Source organism: Photinus pyralis, unplaced genomic scaffold (assembly GCF_008802855.1).
Source record: "Photinus pyralis isolate 1611_PpyrPB1 unplaced genomic scaffold, Ppyr1.3 Ppyr1.4_LG8, whole genome shotgun sequence".
Classification (NCBI taxonomy): domain Eukaryota; kingdom Metazoa; phylum Arthropoda; class Insecta; order Coleoptera; family Lampyridae; genus Photinus; species Photinus pyralis.
Window position 1 is genome coordinate 34,220,526 of NW_022170819.1, and position 17,765 is coordinate 34,238,290.

Consider the following 17,765-nt stretch of genomic DNA (forward strand, 5'->3'; position numbering starts at 1 on the left):
TTTAGTAAGCGTCGGTTACATCAAACGGAACGGGTTTGTGCTTCCGAATTGTAGACGCGCGCCGATTCTCGTCGATGAAAAACTTTTGTTAACATGTAGTAGACGATTTTTTTCAGCGAACTTAAAAATTGTTAGTTTCCGGCGACCAATTCAGCTAAATATAAAGGGGGTAAGTGTTACCGATTCGATCATTTTTTCGTCCGATTGTGTCTAATAATAAATAATTCGATTCGAAAGTGCGCTTACGAAAATAGGCTAACAATCTAATTTCCCAATCGATAGTTCCATTTGGAAAGTCTGAATGGTGAAGGTTTGATATAGAGGGCCAAGGATGAGGGTTAGATTCTTGGAGTTCGCACACTTGAAAGATCAAAAAGCCGTTCGCGAGATTTTTAAATAAGGGCCCCTTTGCACTTAAATCGTTTTCGTCTGAGTATAATAGCAAACATTTACAAAGGGCTATCGAAACATTGCAATTTTCACACGAACTGTGAATTAACAATAAAGGTCTTGATGGTACCAAAAGACATTCAGTCGGAATTACGCTTTTCTACGTGGTGAAATCGTGGGGAGCGAGCTAAAGGGAAATTCGACATAAATTGCATTCAAACTTTTCCACTTATTGTTGATAAGCTTCGTTACAAATTTGTCTATAAATCACAAAAAGTTGGCAAGCTACGATCTGATTTTGTCCCAAATTGAAGGAAATATCAAGTAAGTAGGATTTATGTCGAACTCGCCTTAGTTTCACACGGCATTGGTAGGCAGTTTCTCAAAGCTCGATACGTAATCTTGTCAAGAGCAATACGATCCACTAGCGTACCATGAGCGAACCGAATCCGATATCGCCAAAAATTCCACCAAAATTTCTCCTAAAAACTTTATGAGTTAATTTCGATTTTATTAAAGACTGGAGGTTAACAAGTTAAATCGAGAGTTGTTATAAATTTAATGGTATTTTGGGAACACGAATACAATTTTAATAAATTTCACAAAACTTGTCCATTCTCTCGTAAAAGATTTTCCGCGATTTTATTGAAAAATGATAGGCAACTTGAGTATGAAAAGGATAGAGTACGTTGAACTTACGTTTACTAGTCCTCTGGCTGACCAGGACCCTGTATGCAATGTGGTGTATAGAGCATCACCCATTTTTTTTGAAGAAGACCATTACGACTTAAAAAAAATGGGGTGGCCGTTCCAACTCGTGGTAGGTTTTGAGCGCTAATAAAAAGTTTTTGAAATCTGTCTTCTCTCTCCTCTTTAATATTGGTAAAATATTTTCTTTTGTTTCCTAGTGCCCCAAGTACCTTATGTAAACAACTTTATTATTTCTTTTTCTGCATTTTTACCGCAATAAAAGCAATTTGAAGTAAAATCGAATTCTTTTGCTTCCTGAACAATTTGTTTTTGTTCACTAACTCTTCTTCCTGCCTGTTTTACAGCTGATGGGATTAAGCTGGGCCTGTTGATAGTTAATTTACAGGAATTATGAATAAAATCCTCATAAAGTTTATTCCAGGTTTTACATCTCAAATCATTTGCTTTAGCCGGTAAAACTAACGTTCTTATTGCAGATTTTGCAAGTTTATGAACAGGCCCAACGCAATTGCATCAGCATAAAACAGGCAGGAAGAAGAGTCAGTGAACAAAAAGAAATTGTTCAGGAATCAGGAAGCAAGATAATCCGAGTTTATTTCGAATTGCTTTTATTGCGGTAAAAATGCAGAAAAAAGAAATAATAAAGATGTTTTAACTACAACAGTTGAACATAAGATCACAAAAGAGAATATTTAAGCAAACATATTAAAGAGAAGCAAGAAGACAGATTTCGAAAAAATCTTTATTAACATCCAACATAATTTAGCTATCTTAAAACTGTTTTTCCAGTTTTTGGCGATTTTCTCGAATTTTTGCTATAGAAATAATATTTTCTTATTTTGGTTTAATAAAATATAAGCCTTCCCGAACATTTGCTACCCCGCGCACCTCCGTACGATGCAAAAAAATAGATTTTTCATCCCCTCGAAAAAGAGGTGGTTTTTTTCAGAAATCGTGAGATCTTGGAAACGGTTCAACTTTACAGTCCCAAAGAATAATCGCATCTTCTTTTTTATCATAAAACAAGCTATGTTTCCGCCAAATTTCAAACCCTTACGACATTTTTTCGCAAAAGTAGGAATAAAAAACGAAAAAAACAGTTTTTCGGGTTTTTCTAGGAAAATTGGAGGTTATGTGAAAATAGTGCAGATACAAAAGTTACTCATTTTTTTAATCTCTATAACTTTTACATTTAACATTTACGTCTAAAATTAATAGTTTTGCCACAATTTGCAAAACACCACTTTCCACCCCTTTCAACCCCCGGGATTTCACCCGCGGAAAAATTCAGCTGTTTTAATTATTTTTTTCCAATTTCTATTCATTTCACTTGCCTGAAAAACCCGGTTTCGCCCGGTAACTAATTTTTTTTGTAAAAAAATATTATATAGCCTGGAATATTAGGGGCGAAATTAACCAGATTTTGCAAGGCGCGCGTCTTCGTGACGTAGTGGACTTTGGGCGTCCAAAAACGTCTAGAGCTCGAATCGCGATCTTTCTTTCTCGTGTCGCCAGTAGAAGTTTGAGCTATGAAAAGTGCCCAAAAAAATGGGTACTATTTTGTGGAGTTAAGGTGCGAATTGCGGGTGAACGGGACGTCAGAAGTGGGTACTAACACAGGGAATGTAATAGCCTTTGAAAACATCTTTATTGAAGGTGGAGTCAAAACTGGCTAATAGAGTACTGATCTTTCACACAAAAATGCGCTGAAGTCCCTTCGATCTCACAGGAGAACTTTAATATTCTTTTAAAATTCGACGTCGAAGTTGGCCATGGCAAGCTCATTGTGAACACACAAACATTACCTTACAATAAATTGGAAGTACAGTGGCTCGGTTTGGGTAATTTTGGTGGGTTCACAATAATTCAGTGTTGCAAAGTCAACTTCGACGTCGAATTTTAAAAAAGACCCGTTATTAGTTATATTTATCAGAAGCTTCTTAAAAAAATTGACTTTCTAGCTGTATACGGGTTGATGCTCTATACACCACATTGCATACAGGGTCTTCTGGTCAACCAATGGATTATACGCTATAAAAATGCGCTGACCAATTACTAAGCATGTTCTTCATAAATTCCACAAAATTCTACTTATCCAACACTCGTCAAAAGTTAACGAATTAACACGTCCCTGAAGTGAGCGGGACAAGTAGAGCTCAAAAATGGTTCAATGTTCCATTATTTTGAGCTTTTTTGAGCCTTTCCATGGTACCGTTTGTAATTTTTGAGTTCCAATAGTTCACAAATCAATTTTGAAAAAAAGGCTTGCTTACTTCACGCCAACTTGACAACTACGAGCTCAAAAATTATAATTCGATCAATATTTACGCGCTTTTTTTGAGCTTTTCAACGGCACCATTTTCATTTTTTGAATTTCTTCAAAAATCAGGAAACACCGTCTGCAAATTAACAAGGTGCCACAAACAATTTAAATCACTAACCCTGTTTAATCTTATTCCTGTTCATATCAAGGAATTACCAAATACCAAATTTAAATGTGTCGTTAAAAAATTCCTAACTGAACATGCTTTTTACACCCTGGATGAATTTGAGGATCATGTGAAACTTACAAACATGTTAGATGTAAGTTGGTAGTGTGATTTAGTGTTAATGTATTATTGTTTGTTTGTTCTATTTTTGACTTGTTATGTTATATACACTTTTACATGTAAACCTTTTTTGACAATTGCACCCTACATGAACTTGAATAAATAAATAAATAAATCTTGTAGGAATCTGAATATTATGCTATTAACCGCCTTTATTTGAGAAAAGAGTATTGATCGCATAAGTACGATTCTCAGTAGGGAAATTTTTTTCCACTCAGCTTGCATTCCGAAACCAGACTTTTAATCCGGCTCATATTCAATAGCACTTATCCTTGAACTCGATTGACGAAGATTTGATACCGCTGTCTGTTTTCGTTCTCGAGTTGGACGAGGAATAGACAGACAGACGAACAAAACCATAAAAATGGATCCAGGCGTAATAGACCCGAAAGCTGTTCGAGGTATTTTAACCAAAAAAATCAATTGTTTAGTGAGCATTATTTCTTGATCTATAAGGAACCCGTATACTAAATATCTAAACGGTTTGTTGCTTCTAAAAAAATGCATACGAACGCGGCACTCAACTCATCAATACAGACAGTGGCGACAACTTATCATAATCCGCCATATTGGAGCTAAAAAATTGTGTTTGACATGTCAGCGTGTTTTCTCAGTTCTTGTTTCTTGTCGCGTGTTTCTCTTTCTGGGATAAAAAGTATCACTTTAGTCCCTTAAATGGAAGACACAACAATTGTGTTTAGTCTACGGAGTACAAAAAAGCAATATTTGTTGTGCTTCAGCAATCATCAATGTTAAACTTTAAAGCAATTCAAGCGTATTTATGATCACAATTGCGTTATCCATTACCACAATTTAATTTGCTGGTAAATTTGGTATAAGTTGCTTCTCTAACCAGTCCTCTATCTAAACTCATTACTTAGGGCTTCTGAGAAACTTTTTACATCAATTACCACTTACCACACTTTAAGCGAATTACATACCTTACAATATCGTAAATTCAAGCTATATACGAGTTTATATAAAACTGGAGACGGAAAACGCAAAAAAGCAAATACAAGAAGGAAAATGTAAACTAGTAACGTGAAGCCGTGAACTGTCAAAACAGTATATTTAATAATTATAGCACGGAGTGTACCGCTTCGTTTTGGAATTGTTCTATTGGCCAGCTTGGAATTTAGCTTCAATATGGCGGCCGGAACCAACGACCAATCAAAAACGAGATACCTTGTTGTCGCCACTGTTCTAAATTGAGTCACTGTACTCAACACTATAGAGCATAAGTTCCCAGCGGGGGCGATACCCCCAGTGGGCGGTGAAGGTATCGAGGGGGTCGGTAGGGGCGCTCAGGAGTTAGTGGGGGTCGTTGGTGTTAAAAAAAGTATCGAACCTTAAATTTTCCCACGTAAACCAATGAAGCGAGAGAGACTTCCCTTGGTAGACACGTGGAGGGGACATTCATGGGCCGCCGTTAATTTTTCCCGCCCCCAGATAGCATCAGGAGCAGGTAATCGGTGTACGCGTCAAGACGTGCAGGGAGCGGTCGTCAGATTTCAGTTTTCGTAAAATTCGTAAAATTTTCCTACAATCTTGGCGATGCCCAAGTGGAAACCATACGCAAGACTCCACAAGCTCGTCCAGTAAGGAAGATGCACTCGCCAGAGTGGGAACATCCGTCATCCCCGAGGCCACAAAGCACTGCAGGTTCGTAGCAATGTCACGATCATGTTCCCGTGGTGTGGTGCATTTGGAGTACACACCACAAAACCAAACCATCACTAAGGAGTACAACCAGTTGCCTTCGTGATGGTTTGAGACACAAACGAGCAGATCTGCGGGCAGCAAAATCTTGGCAGATTACGCACCCACCCATTCTGCGCATTCAATTCAGGCTTTGTTAGCCAAACCCAACATTCCTGTGGCTCAATATTCACCCGACATGGCCCCGTGTTCCTTCTGGCTATATAACTAGTCGCTGAAAGGGACCCGATTTGAGTCACAAGAACACATCATGCGAAATGCGACGGCACGGCTCAACGCTCACCCCTCTTACTATCTTAAGCTAACTTAAAACGCTTACTTTATAATGGACAGCAATGGTGGAGGAAAAAGCCGACGCATGCTGTAACAGGTGGTCGCTTTGTCGTTTAACACGTATACCGCTTCATAGCGAACGTGAACAAAAATATGTCTGGCGATTACAATCAATAACAAGAAACGTATTGGGGAAAGCGAGCGCGGTTGCCATGGTCTCTTTGAACCTGAGAGTTTCGTTCCGTTCTGTTTATTTGCGGTGACCTTTTTTCCCACATCTACCACATATATTTTTTTAGTATTTTTTATTTATTTAAGGCTGATTTACCAACCCAACCGAGTATACATTTACAAATATCCATGCCCGAACCCGGATTCGAACCAGGGACACTTAGTACCGCAGTCCAGCTTCAATTGTATGTTTTCTGACTAAACAAGTTGCAGTGGTACTTTCATTGCTACCTTTTGTTTTTCAGTTTATTTGTCTTATTCTGCTGAAATCAGTCTCTTCTCGTTTGCGTTTTCGTGGGTCTTTTCTGCTCTTATAATATTTCTATCACTTCCTGATTATTTGAGTAGTACACCTGCCATGCATCTGACGTAGTCACTGAAAGTACTCTTTCTTTCCTTCTAAAGGTAGCCCTAAATTTGGATCAAGTTTTTTTTTCCAAAATTTGATGGCAAACTTGGGAATTCAAAGAGTTAAATAGTGCAATTGTAAGAATAAATAAGTCAGCATCCGGTGAAATGGAAGATTGCCCTTTTTGCCTTTAAGTATTGTTTTCTTAATGGATTTCAGATATTTGGAGACGAGATGGTGGGGATTTGGATCTTATTCGGTTAGGGCTACTTGATTACAACTGCGAATCTGGCATGGGGTCATTTCAGCATCGTGGTGATAAGGTTGTATTTGGGAACGATTTAGTACCTTGGCTTTTATTTTATTCGTAGGGGGGGAATTTAACAAACAAATTAACAATTAAAGATGGCCGTCTGGGTTAATAAGAAGCCATGTTGTAGGCGTTCATTAATTAATAAGGAATAGAGGGGCAAACATTTTGAGGATTCGTAATTAAGCACGCAGCGAGACTAGGGCGTGATCATATCATGTCGCGTTTGGAGTTAATTTCCGTCTTGAATTCCATTTAAAATTTTCATTATTTTCTGAACTACGGAAGTTATGCTGAATTCATTGTTTCATTGTAAAGAGGCTGTTCTGAAATTATTATTGTCTCACCGACGAGATCAATCTGTTTATGTGGTACAGTGATAATCATTCATTTATTATGCCAATTCATAGGTGAAATATCTATAAGAAAAATCGTCATAATTTATGATTGATTACAGTGTTTGTAAAATTAGCGAAAGGAAAATTTTGATCTGTGATTTCTAGAGGTATCAATCGCTAGACTAATGTGAAGCCGTTTTTTGCAAGCATTTTTATCATTTATGAATCCATCAAAATTGAATTTGATGAAAGAACCTGTTTCTTGTTTAAGGTTCATTTGTTCTAAGTTCAAGGTAGAAAATCTCCAAATTGAGGCGTCCATCATAAAGTAAATTGGGCACAAAAAAATAAGTTAATTTGAACGCCTGTAACGGGAGCCGATTTTCTGTAGGGTTGCGCGGTTTTAAAGATTGAGTGTATAAGGGTGATTTTATTATAGAGCAGGGTAAAATGATATTGCTCTATTATTTTTTACGTCAATGGCTCTATTGTTTAAGTCGATGGCCCTGATTAACTGCGTGGGAAAGTTGGTCGTGCCAGTCTGGCGGGCGATTAGACAGAATTAATGGGTTACAAGTGTCAGTTGGCCGCATCATGAGAACTGATTATTCAGGGTTCTCAACGGCCGAGGCTTCTAGCGTGCGATTGGTCAAAGGAGATGAAGTTTATAATACTAATAGACCTTATAAATGGGTTGCTTTGTTTCTTAAGATTGCGAATTGTGTTTTAAAGATTGGGGAGTAATTTTATCGTATAACAGCGGGTTAGGTAATCATAGAGGTGACCACTCAGTTAGACAGGGTACGACTCTGTAACGGAATATTAGCTGAAGGGAGAGTTTGGTTTGTTTTTTAAGACCTTATTTTTGAGCATCTGTTGGATTGTATGCATTTCGTATACCAACAAACTTTGTCTACTTGATTTTGGATAGTAGTCATTTCTAATTGGCTGGCTACCTTTGGATTATGAACTTCGAAGACCGTTCATTATAATGAAGCCGCGCGCAGCAGGCTATTTAATTATACGGCATTACAAATACTCCCCAAATGAGATGGGTTGTTATTAATCAACACAACTAACGAACAGAGGAACCAAATTAAAACGCAATTTTCTTTCAGGCTCGAGCTGAAAGGGTTTAAGTCCCGAAATAGAATTCCCTCGCCGACAAAGATAAATATCAAGGTATTATTTAATGTCAAGCGACTTGCCCATTAATAATTGTGTACATTGCCTCTCGAACTCTTTTTTGCGCGCCATTCTTAATTCAAAGAAAGCCACTTAATACGCTTGTTGTTAAATAAGATTAACCGACGTAAACCTCTTGAGGGAGAAATAATTGCGCTTGAAATTAGAAATTAATTGCAATTTAGCAAATTCGGCGGGTAGAGGGCGTCATCGAGGCGGATAATTGCGTTAAAGCGACGGATGTAATTTTGTTAATGAAATGAACCGTTCTTAATCTTCGTTTTCGATTTTTGCCTCGGAGGTGTCCGGTTACCTACTCTCACGGGCGCGTTTCTTGAATTTTTAATCACTTTAGGAACTTTGATTAAAGGGGGTGGGATTACAAACTTAATCGGTATCTCAGCATTGCATTTACTTCGTAAGTAAGTACTACAAAAGTTTCCACAATAAATTTGGAATTTCCTCAAAACGCTAATGCGTTTATTTTCGTTTGGAGATTAAATTTGCCAGAAAATGAAAAAGGCGCGCCTAAAGCACTAAATCAGCTTACAAGCGAATTCTTTAACTGATTAAGTTAGTAATTTTCTCAATTTACTTTGAATCCATATTTCGAGTTAAGTACATACCTAAATTGCCGTAAAAATTTTAGCCATTATTCTTGTGAGAAAATCGTCGAAGATCAAATAAGATCCTACAGAGCCGATTGAAGCATATCTGCACGGACCGGCCACAGAATTCTCGCTGATGTTACGAACGTCAGGGAAGGGGTTGGAACACTGGCCCCACTACCAGCAAGCGCCTCATTGGCCACAACGCCAGAAGTCTCGCGGGCGAACACCGAAAACCTGCAACAATGCGCTGGTCCGAAACACTCGACCAATATCATTACAGACCGCCCAACACTACCATGGGACCGCTCCCATCTTTCACCCACAGGCCAACCCGGTGGAGAAACGTAGCCAAGAGATTAAGAAGGGTCTACGCATCTACCTAGAAGGGAAGGACCCCAAGACGTGAGATTGCCCGTAATACTGTTCACTATCCGGCTCTGACCTAACACCGTTACTCAGGGTTGGCACCATTGAGTTAGAAAACTAATGGAGGGAATCAAATGCTTGGCCAGACGTAGACCACGGGAACCAAAAGTGGCCTCTAGCTGTGATTAAAGTACCACACCACTTCCGTTATCATTAGCGTCTCACTTCAGTGGCGTAGAGATATAATTTTCTTTCCACTAATAGGAATAATAACAAAAAAAAACGTATAGAAGGAGTAAAATACATGCTCGTGGTAAAGTAAACAAAATAGACAAGGATGGGAAAGTATGCAGATTTAATATAATCATTGATTACAAATCTAAATATACATCGATGTGTTCCAGTAGTATAATTAAGGCCAGTTTACTATAGCCACTACAACTTGACAACTCCCATTAAATTCACTGTGTTGATCAATAGCTACAATTGACTGGTTGGTCTCAGGTTCATTACAACGGCAGAGAGATTCAATAATAATTTATTGTTTATTGGTCTCAAAATGTATCCGCACTCGTAAAAAAACTTACACCTGATATCATATTATAAACTCAAACGTTTAGCTGCAAAAACAAGTTTTGATAGTACCTACTGCATATTTGATGAACATTTTCCGGTGCAACCTTTGGTCGAAATCACAGTCAATGAAGCGTTGTGAGCACAAAAGCAAATTTCGAGAGCTGTTCTTGAGATATATTTACAAATGTTAGGTAACCATTTTGCTCGAAGTACTGGTTCGTTTGGAAAACTAAGAAACATAAACTGGGTACCTACAACCTCGCCTACAACATGATAAATGACATGCGGCAGTTAGTTATTTATATAAACCAGAGCACAAACCGATCCGAAATTATTAGGTACTATAAAATTGCAAATTTAATAAAATTTGAATTTGGTGGAAAACTGACAGTGACAGGACCCGCGTTTTCATATGTCAAATAATGTCGGCCAAAATGTACCTTCACGGGAACCTATCCACGCGAGTGGCCTCTATCTGTGGCAACTTCCGTCTACAAAAATTCTTACCCCCTCTACCATTATATTCCCTCCATTAGTTTTCTATCTCAATGGTTGGCACCATCCACACATGCCTACGCCGCTTCCGGCATCCTGCATATATTTTGTACCAGTTTGTATCAGTTTTAGCTGTGTAAATAAAAATTGTAATATACGTTTCCAGCCTCGGTTTTGCCTTCCAACAGTTGATTGATTGAATCAAGGTTGCACTACACCCTTTCCAACAATGGCTGGCGCAGATTTTGCGCTCCGTGTCGCCGTACAAATGATCCTTTCCCACTATTTACGCACATATTTATAGGCACCGCATTCTAACTGTTGACCACACAAGCGCTTTATCTTACAATGACAAATCGTTTAAATCCACTCCACGCTAGCATAAGTTCTTTGTCATTTAACATCGGTAACGAGTAGACAAGTTTCACAAACTCTCCTCGCTTTCATTTTGATTACAATGACCCGCTTCATTTATCTCATCCCGAAGATACATACGTAAAGCAGTAGTTATTATCTTATTTTACTTAAATTGCATTATTTTTTATATATTATACTTGTATATTTTTTCAAATTATTATAAATTATGTATATTTTACGCCAAATGGCACAAAGAAATAAATAAATCAATCAATCAATCACTTACCTACCTACTAAAATAAATTGTTACACTGACATTTTGATGTTCTTGTCTGTGTTTTGACACTACATAAAGATGTGCCCAACTGTTCGCCAGTAATATTATTGTAGCCAATCGCTAAATCTACAGATTCGATTAAACCAATCAGCTCAATGACACCTAAATTTGAAAAAAAAACATGGCGAGCGTGGAGCACTGTCCTTATACATTCACTGTATGTAACCAGGAAAAGGAAAACGAACAATTGACTTTAGATATACAGGGTGTTTCATTTAAAAAATACCAACTTTGTGTCAAATGTCAGAAAAAGTTGTCCAAACGTTTATTTGACTACGCCACTGGATTCTAAATATAGTTTTACCTTTTTTCGATCTTACATCTCAAGTCAAACTTTTCATTTTCGGCCTATATCTCAGAAAAAACGTAGGTAGATTGATTCTGTTTGTGGTATTAAAAGTTTCACCAAAAAAAGGCTCTATCTAAGAACAACCGAGATACACTGCAATCTCAACCAAAATAGGACACACGATACCCCCTTTCCGATACAGTCATAATTAAATAGGTAAAAAGAAATGCGGAGATCGGAAATGGCTGTGAAGTTATGACAATCAATTAGTAATAAAAATTTGTTTGCGCCTGTATAGTGACCATAAATACGCCATTAAGAGTGAATATTCCACAAAAAGCTTCATTATTTAATCGATGTAAAGCTATTCGTAGAAAATTCTAAGACCTTCGGAACAATAGTAAAATAGAGCATTGCCATTCCAGTAATCACAGATGGAAGTTTAGAATTAACCGGTTTGGTTTAAAAGTTCAATGTTTATTTAAAAATTATAACAAAAAATAGAGTTAAGTTAGCTCAATATTGCCTTTCAGTACGGATTTAAAAAACAAGAACACATAAAAAATTAACTAATTCATTTACGTGGCCGTATCGTGTGCGTCACGGTTTGTTGTCTTTATCGCTATAAACACACATTACGTTCAAAGTAAGTTTCGGTTGTGGAAAAGATGAATATGAATCATATCTGATAATAGAAATATCACTTTGTTTTGATATAAACGAAATAGGTGTGGCTATTCATTTACGAGTAGCACTTTCGAAGTTTCACTTAAAATTTCCTGGCATTAAACTGACTACAAAGGCGAAGTGGACCTAATTTTCCATTTATTTGCAGTAAATTAATAATACCTACTAATACATTTTATTCGCGTTTTCACACATTCGAAGCGGGTCCGTTTTCACAATGCAGTTGAGCTACTCGTCTTTTTAACTCAGCCTTAAATTCACTTACGCCATCTCAATATTTCTCCTTCCATCGATTTCATTTCGCAGTTTCCTATTCTACCGCTAGAGGTTACGCACAGTATCATTTTCTTTAAAATAAGTCGCCTTCTCTGAAGTTTCCTTTTGTGCGCTTGATAGCCTCATTGTCGCATTTTCGCGGATATATTGTTAATGCCCGTTATAGATGACGCAGCATTTTATTAGCATCGTATATTTCTTTATCCTTGGATAAAGGCAGCGCCTTCAGGATCGCGGCGCCCGAGTTGACTCTCTCACGTGAGGGTTCTGCTTGGTGTGGACGTTATTGTCAACCGACGTCATAACGTTAGTTTTTACCATATTACTTACTACTAAGTTACTTTTTTGTTGTTAATTATTTATTAAGAGGCAGAGTAAAGCGATGCAAGCTTAAGAGAGTCGATGGTAGTTGCCTGTCTGTCTGTAAACACGATAAATGGCAATCGCTTGAGAAGCCTACTAAAAATGGGTCAAATCCAATGATCCCTGTAACGGGATAGTTCCAATTTAGTTTATTATTTACTGGAATGGTTACCAATGTTCAGTAGTATGGTCCAAAATTATCTTTATAACAGTCAACAAAAGCACGAATTAATTGTCTAACCTTTTTACCGGTTGTTGATTTATTTATGTTATTAGCACGGTAGCACCTCGTATAAACAAATTAGGTGCACAATTTTGAGTAATAAAGTGGTTCTTTAACGTAACCTACCACTCCAAATATAGCGCAACGAAAATTTTTGTACCTTGCACCCCAACGCTTTTATGGTAATAAATTTATTTAAGCGCGAGCACAATAATATACCGAAACAAAAATGTTCGTCCACGTATTTTAATGCGATAACGCTTTGCAAGTTGCTTTCGCGATAAATGTCGCAAGTTGTCTTACTAAGACGGCGGCAACGTGGTCGCAAAAGTAAAATCGGTACATTAGTAGGAAAATAGATAGATAGAATGAGCGAGTCTGAGAATTTTCCAATGCTAAACATTCGGTTTCCACGCTTATTCCTTCGAAATATACTACCCGTTCATTAACTAAAATCGATTCCATCCCGAAAGGGATTTTAAAACGGGCGCTCCGCTTTTAACACACTCGTGAAAAGTAAGGATGAGAATTTTTGATCAAACGGAAATATTGAAATCACGACCGTTTTATGCGAAAGGTTAAAATGAGCGAATTCTACATAAAAAATGAAGTTAAAACAGTGAAAAACACGGAAAGCTTTTCAATCCCTACAATGTCCTTAAAATAATAAGATGGAGCGATTTTTTTATTTCTTTTCGCATTTCGTTTTCGTCCATTCATTAACGCTACGCCCTGAGTTCGCATTTTAATTACTCGGAATTAAAACGTAAATTGCAAAATTGTTTAAAGAAATATTTATTTAAGAGAGGGAAGAAGCTTTTAATTCCCAAATGGCGCGTTTGGTTATAATTACATTATTTGCGTAGAATATCGTATTGAGAGCTCCATTAGTTGTACAGTTTATCGGGAACTTGTTTCGTGCTAAAAACTATGTGCGAAACAGTGGGCAACTGTACTTTCTCTTAATATCAAACCGAGGGGTTGTCCCTAGGAAAACGCTCTACGGAAATTGCAATATTTCGAAGGATATCGTAGGATTCGACGGAACATCTACATTTTTTGAGGAGTAAATACCTCAGACAAGCTCAAAAAATGTGCTCTTCGGAGGTATGGCCGTAACAGTCTCTCCCTGCTGAACTGGAGAACGTCCCGGTGAGGGCGGCCTCGTTTCCTGATTGGCATTACTGGTTGTGAGGCTTGCTCCGTTGCTCCGTGGTACGGGGTGAAAGCGGAGGCGTGGTAGGATCCGATTGGGGACTTCTGGGTTTTCTATTTCGTGTGTTGGCAAGAGGATTCCTTTCTTTCCGTCGCTAAGAAGGCGAGTATCGTGGTCCTTCCCGCTTGTGGATATCGGCCGTTTTTCCTCAGCGGTCTCCTGATTTAATCTGCCCTCGCGGAGAGTACTCGTTAGTTTGAGGAGGTAGGGCGTTACTTGGGAACGAAGTTATTTGGTAATATGGTGGCACGCTGGTACCTGGTGCAATCGTTCATAGTTCGCGTCTCATCGTTAGATGTGCTGGTGTAAATCCTGTTGAATGACATATGGACTTGTTCATGGATAACCTTATGGGAGCTAGTACGGAGCCGGACATTAGGGCGCCGCCGAAAGGGCGCGGCCGTTAGGGCGCGAGACATAAGGGCGCGCGAGACATAAGGGCGCGTGGACATAAGGGCGCGAGGACAAAAGGGCGCGGGACATAAAGGTGCGGGACATAAGGGCGCGGAGACATAAGGGCGCAAGGACATATGGGCGAGGGATAGAGTATTCTAAACAAAAAAATATTGTAGTTAGTTTGTGTTAATATGTTATATCAAAACTCATTACACAGGGCGTTCAAGATACACAAATATAGGTATATAGGTAAATTTCAGCGTAATCGGTTCATCCGTTCTTTTTTAAATGTTTTCTTAAATAAATGGCCGAGATGTTAAAAAGGCATTGTGAATTTTGGATCTATCAAACCCCAATTTTGGCAGTGCGCCTATTATATTGGTGTCGGCTATCCATATTGAAAACTCGTGCAATTCGATGCATAACTAGCGAAGATGTCAAAATGGCACTGTTTATTCTTTGGTCGATATTGCCAATTCTCAAACTCCTATCTACAAATTTGATAAAGAATCTATTTGCAGAATTACATTGTAATCGGTTGCGCCGTTATTTTTTAAATGGTTGGACGTGAACAAATCGAGCAAGCCTGCGATTTGGGATAATGCATAACAGTATCATTTAAGCAACTCGACGCTACAAATATACAACTAAAAGTGACAAAAGGTGTGACCCAATCTTTTGGCATTGCGCATTACATGTTTTTGGTATCTTGAACGCCCTGTGTAATGACTGTTGGTATAACATATCAACACAAATTAACTACGATATATATTTGTTAGAGAATACTCGCCCATATGTCCTCGCGCCCTTATGTCCCCGCGCCTTTATGTCCCGCGCCCTTATGTCCCGCGCCCTTCTGTCCTCGCGCCCTTATGTCCACGCGCCCTTATGTCTCGCGCCCTAACGGCCGCGCCCTTTCGGCGGCGCCCTAATGTCCTAGACCGGAGCTAGTATGGCTAATTGAATCTTCAAATCTCGGGTTTATCGTTCTGCAATATCAGATTGAGGTTGATAAACCGGAGTGTGGGACTGAGTGATCCCTAAATAATGGGCCACATGCAGAGCTGGGCAGTATTCGATTTTGTAAATACTTTTTAGTATTCAAATCCTTTAAAGTATTCAAATACTTTGTAATTAAATACTTTTATGGAAGCAGTATTTGTAGTTGTAACTCAAATACTTTCACAAATATTTAGTATTCGAATACTTCGCAAAGTATTTGAATAGTTATGAAAAGTTATGGACTACAAACCAATTTCGAAAGAAAATTCAAAGGGCTGTAATTTTTGATCTAGTAGCACAATCTTGGAACTGTTTGAAATTATGGATTCTACAGGCCACATTTTATAAGAAATTTTTTTTTCCGGGTCGATCTGAGACAATTTTTTTTTCGGGCCTCAAAAAAAGGCAGTGTATAACCTTCCTTTTTTACCAAAAATCGACTACGCCAAAATTTCTCGGGAAAACACTTTTTTTTATTAATTTTGGTGCGTAGAAACCAAAACAATTCGTACTTTTTCAATTAGACTTCTCAATTCAAAAACGCATAATTCGTCTGATATGCAACGTCACATATTTAGAAACGTGCAAATACACCTTCGTAGAATTTAAAATCTTACCATTGCCCTGTATTTATATCCAAAAAATTCTTCATTATGTGCATAAAAACATTAAGAAATTTGATACAGTAGGTAAAATGCATACAACACACAACACAAGAGGGAAACACAACATTGCAATTCGCAAACACAACCATACCTACTATAAAACCTCTCCATTTCATACAGCCTCGGTACTGTTTAATCTCCTCCCAAAACATTTAAGAAATCTCAACCATCATGAATTTAAAACAAATCTCAAAAAATATTACAAAGCAACTCATTTTATTCCGTACAGGAATTCAAAGAACATATTGCTATTCTAGGTTCGCTTGATATTTTATAGTATAGTCTATATAGTATGTATACAGTTTTTATGTCGTTTGTTTATTCTAATATGTCTGTTATATAATATCCCTTGACGTTTCGATAATTGTAATTCACAATTCTAAGAATAAATCACTATTATTATTATTGTCGGTGTATCTTGTGAGAACTCAGGTCTAGCCTGGTTAACTAATCGCACGGATTAAAATCAAGTAACGATTAGTGTCTGTGTCTGTGTCTGGTGAAGTTATGTAGGGTTCTAAAGAAAAAAAAAATAAAAAAAAAAAAATATTCACACACTCGCATTGGAAATCTACGGATAGTATGTAATTCATACTTACCAACATAGCTATTAATGGCCACAATAGTCAACGCTATCAGGAGAGAAGAAAACAAAACAAAAATATCATTATAATAATTCCTGTAATTTTATTAAATAGAGTTTATTGTGTAAGTGTTTCTTTGGCTTTGCGTTTGGGTTGAATACGAGTGGGTTGTGATAACGTGGTGTGTTTAGGTGAAGAAGGACTTTTGTGTTTTTTAATTGTGCTAGGACGTGTAACTTTATTCGGTGGACCTGTCTTTGTGGTACATGTTGCCTTACTTGTATTTATGGTGTTTCTTTGTTCTAGAGGTTGTATTTGTGTTGTTGCTTGGGTTTTTGGTGGAGATATTGCAGTATTTTGTGAGCCTGTGGTGCTGTTAAGGTTTTTGCGCTTCGGTTGTATACGAGTGGGTTGTTTCTGAGAAGAAGGAGTATTGCGTTTTTTAACTGTGCTAGGACGTGTAACTTTATTGGGTGGACCTGTCTTTGTAGTGCAAGTTGCGTTACTTGTATTTATGGTGTTTCTTTGTTCTTGAGGTTGTATTTGTGTGGTTGCTTGGGTTTTTGGTGGAGGTATTACAGTATGTTGTGAGCATGTAGTTCTGTTAAGGTTTTCGCGTTTCGGTTGAATACGAGTGGGTTGTGATAATGTGGTGTGTTTCTGTGAAGAAGGAGTTTTGTGTTTTTTAACTGTTCTAGGACGTGTAACTTTATTGGGTGGACCTGTCTTTGTAGTGCATTATTATTATTATTATTATTATTAATCGAAAGTTATGGACTAGAAACCAATTTCGAAAGAAAATTCAAAAGGCTGTAACTTTTGATCTAGTAGCCCAATCTTGGAATTGTTTGAAATTATGGATTCTACAGGCCACATTCTATAAGAAATTTTGTATTCCGGGTCGATCTGAGCTAATTTTTTTTCGGGCCTCAAAAAAAGGCAGTATATAACCTTCCTTTTTTACCAAAAATCGACTACACCAAAATTTCTCGAGAAAACACTTTTTCTTATTACTTTTTGTGCGTAGAATCCAAAACAATTCGTACTTTTTCGATTAGACTTCTCAATCAAAAATTATGGACTAGAAACCAATTTCGAAAGAAAATTTAAAGGGCTGTAGCTTTTGATCTAGTAGCCCAATCTTGGAACTGTTTGAAATTATGGATTCTACAGGACTCATTCTATAAGAAAATTTTTTTCCGGGTCG

General features: G+C 37.7%; 1 protein-coding gene across 1 annotated transcript in view; it reads left to right on the forward strand.

Moving 5' to 3' along the window:
- LOC116178913 overlaps positions 1–17,765 on the forward strand; it is a 194,765-nt gene continuing 177,000 nt past the window's right edge. Inside the window, exon 1 of the mRNA XM_031498571.1 lies at positions 1–169. The gene's annotated coding sequence lies outside the window, so the exon portion shown is untranslated. The remainder of the gene's footprint in view (positions 170–17,765) is intronic.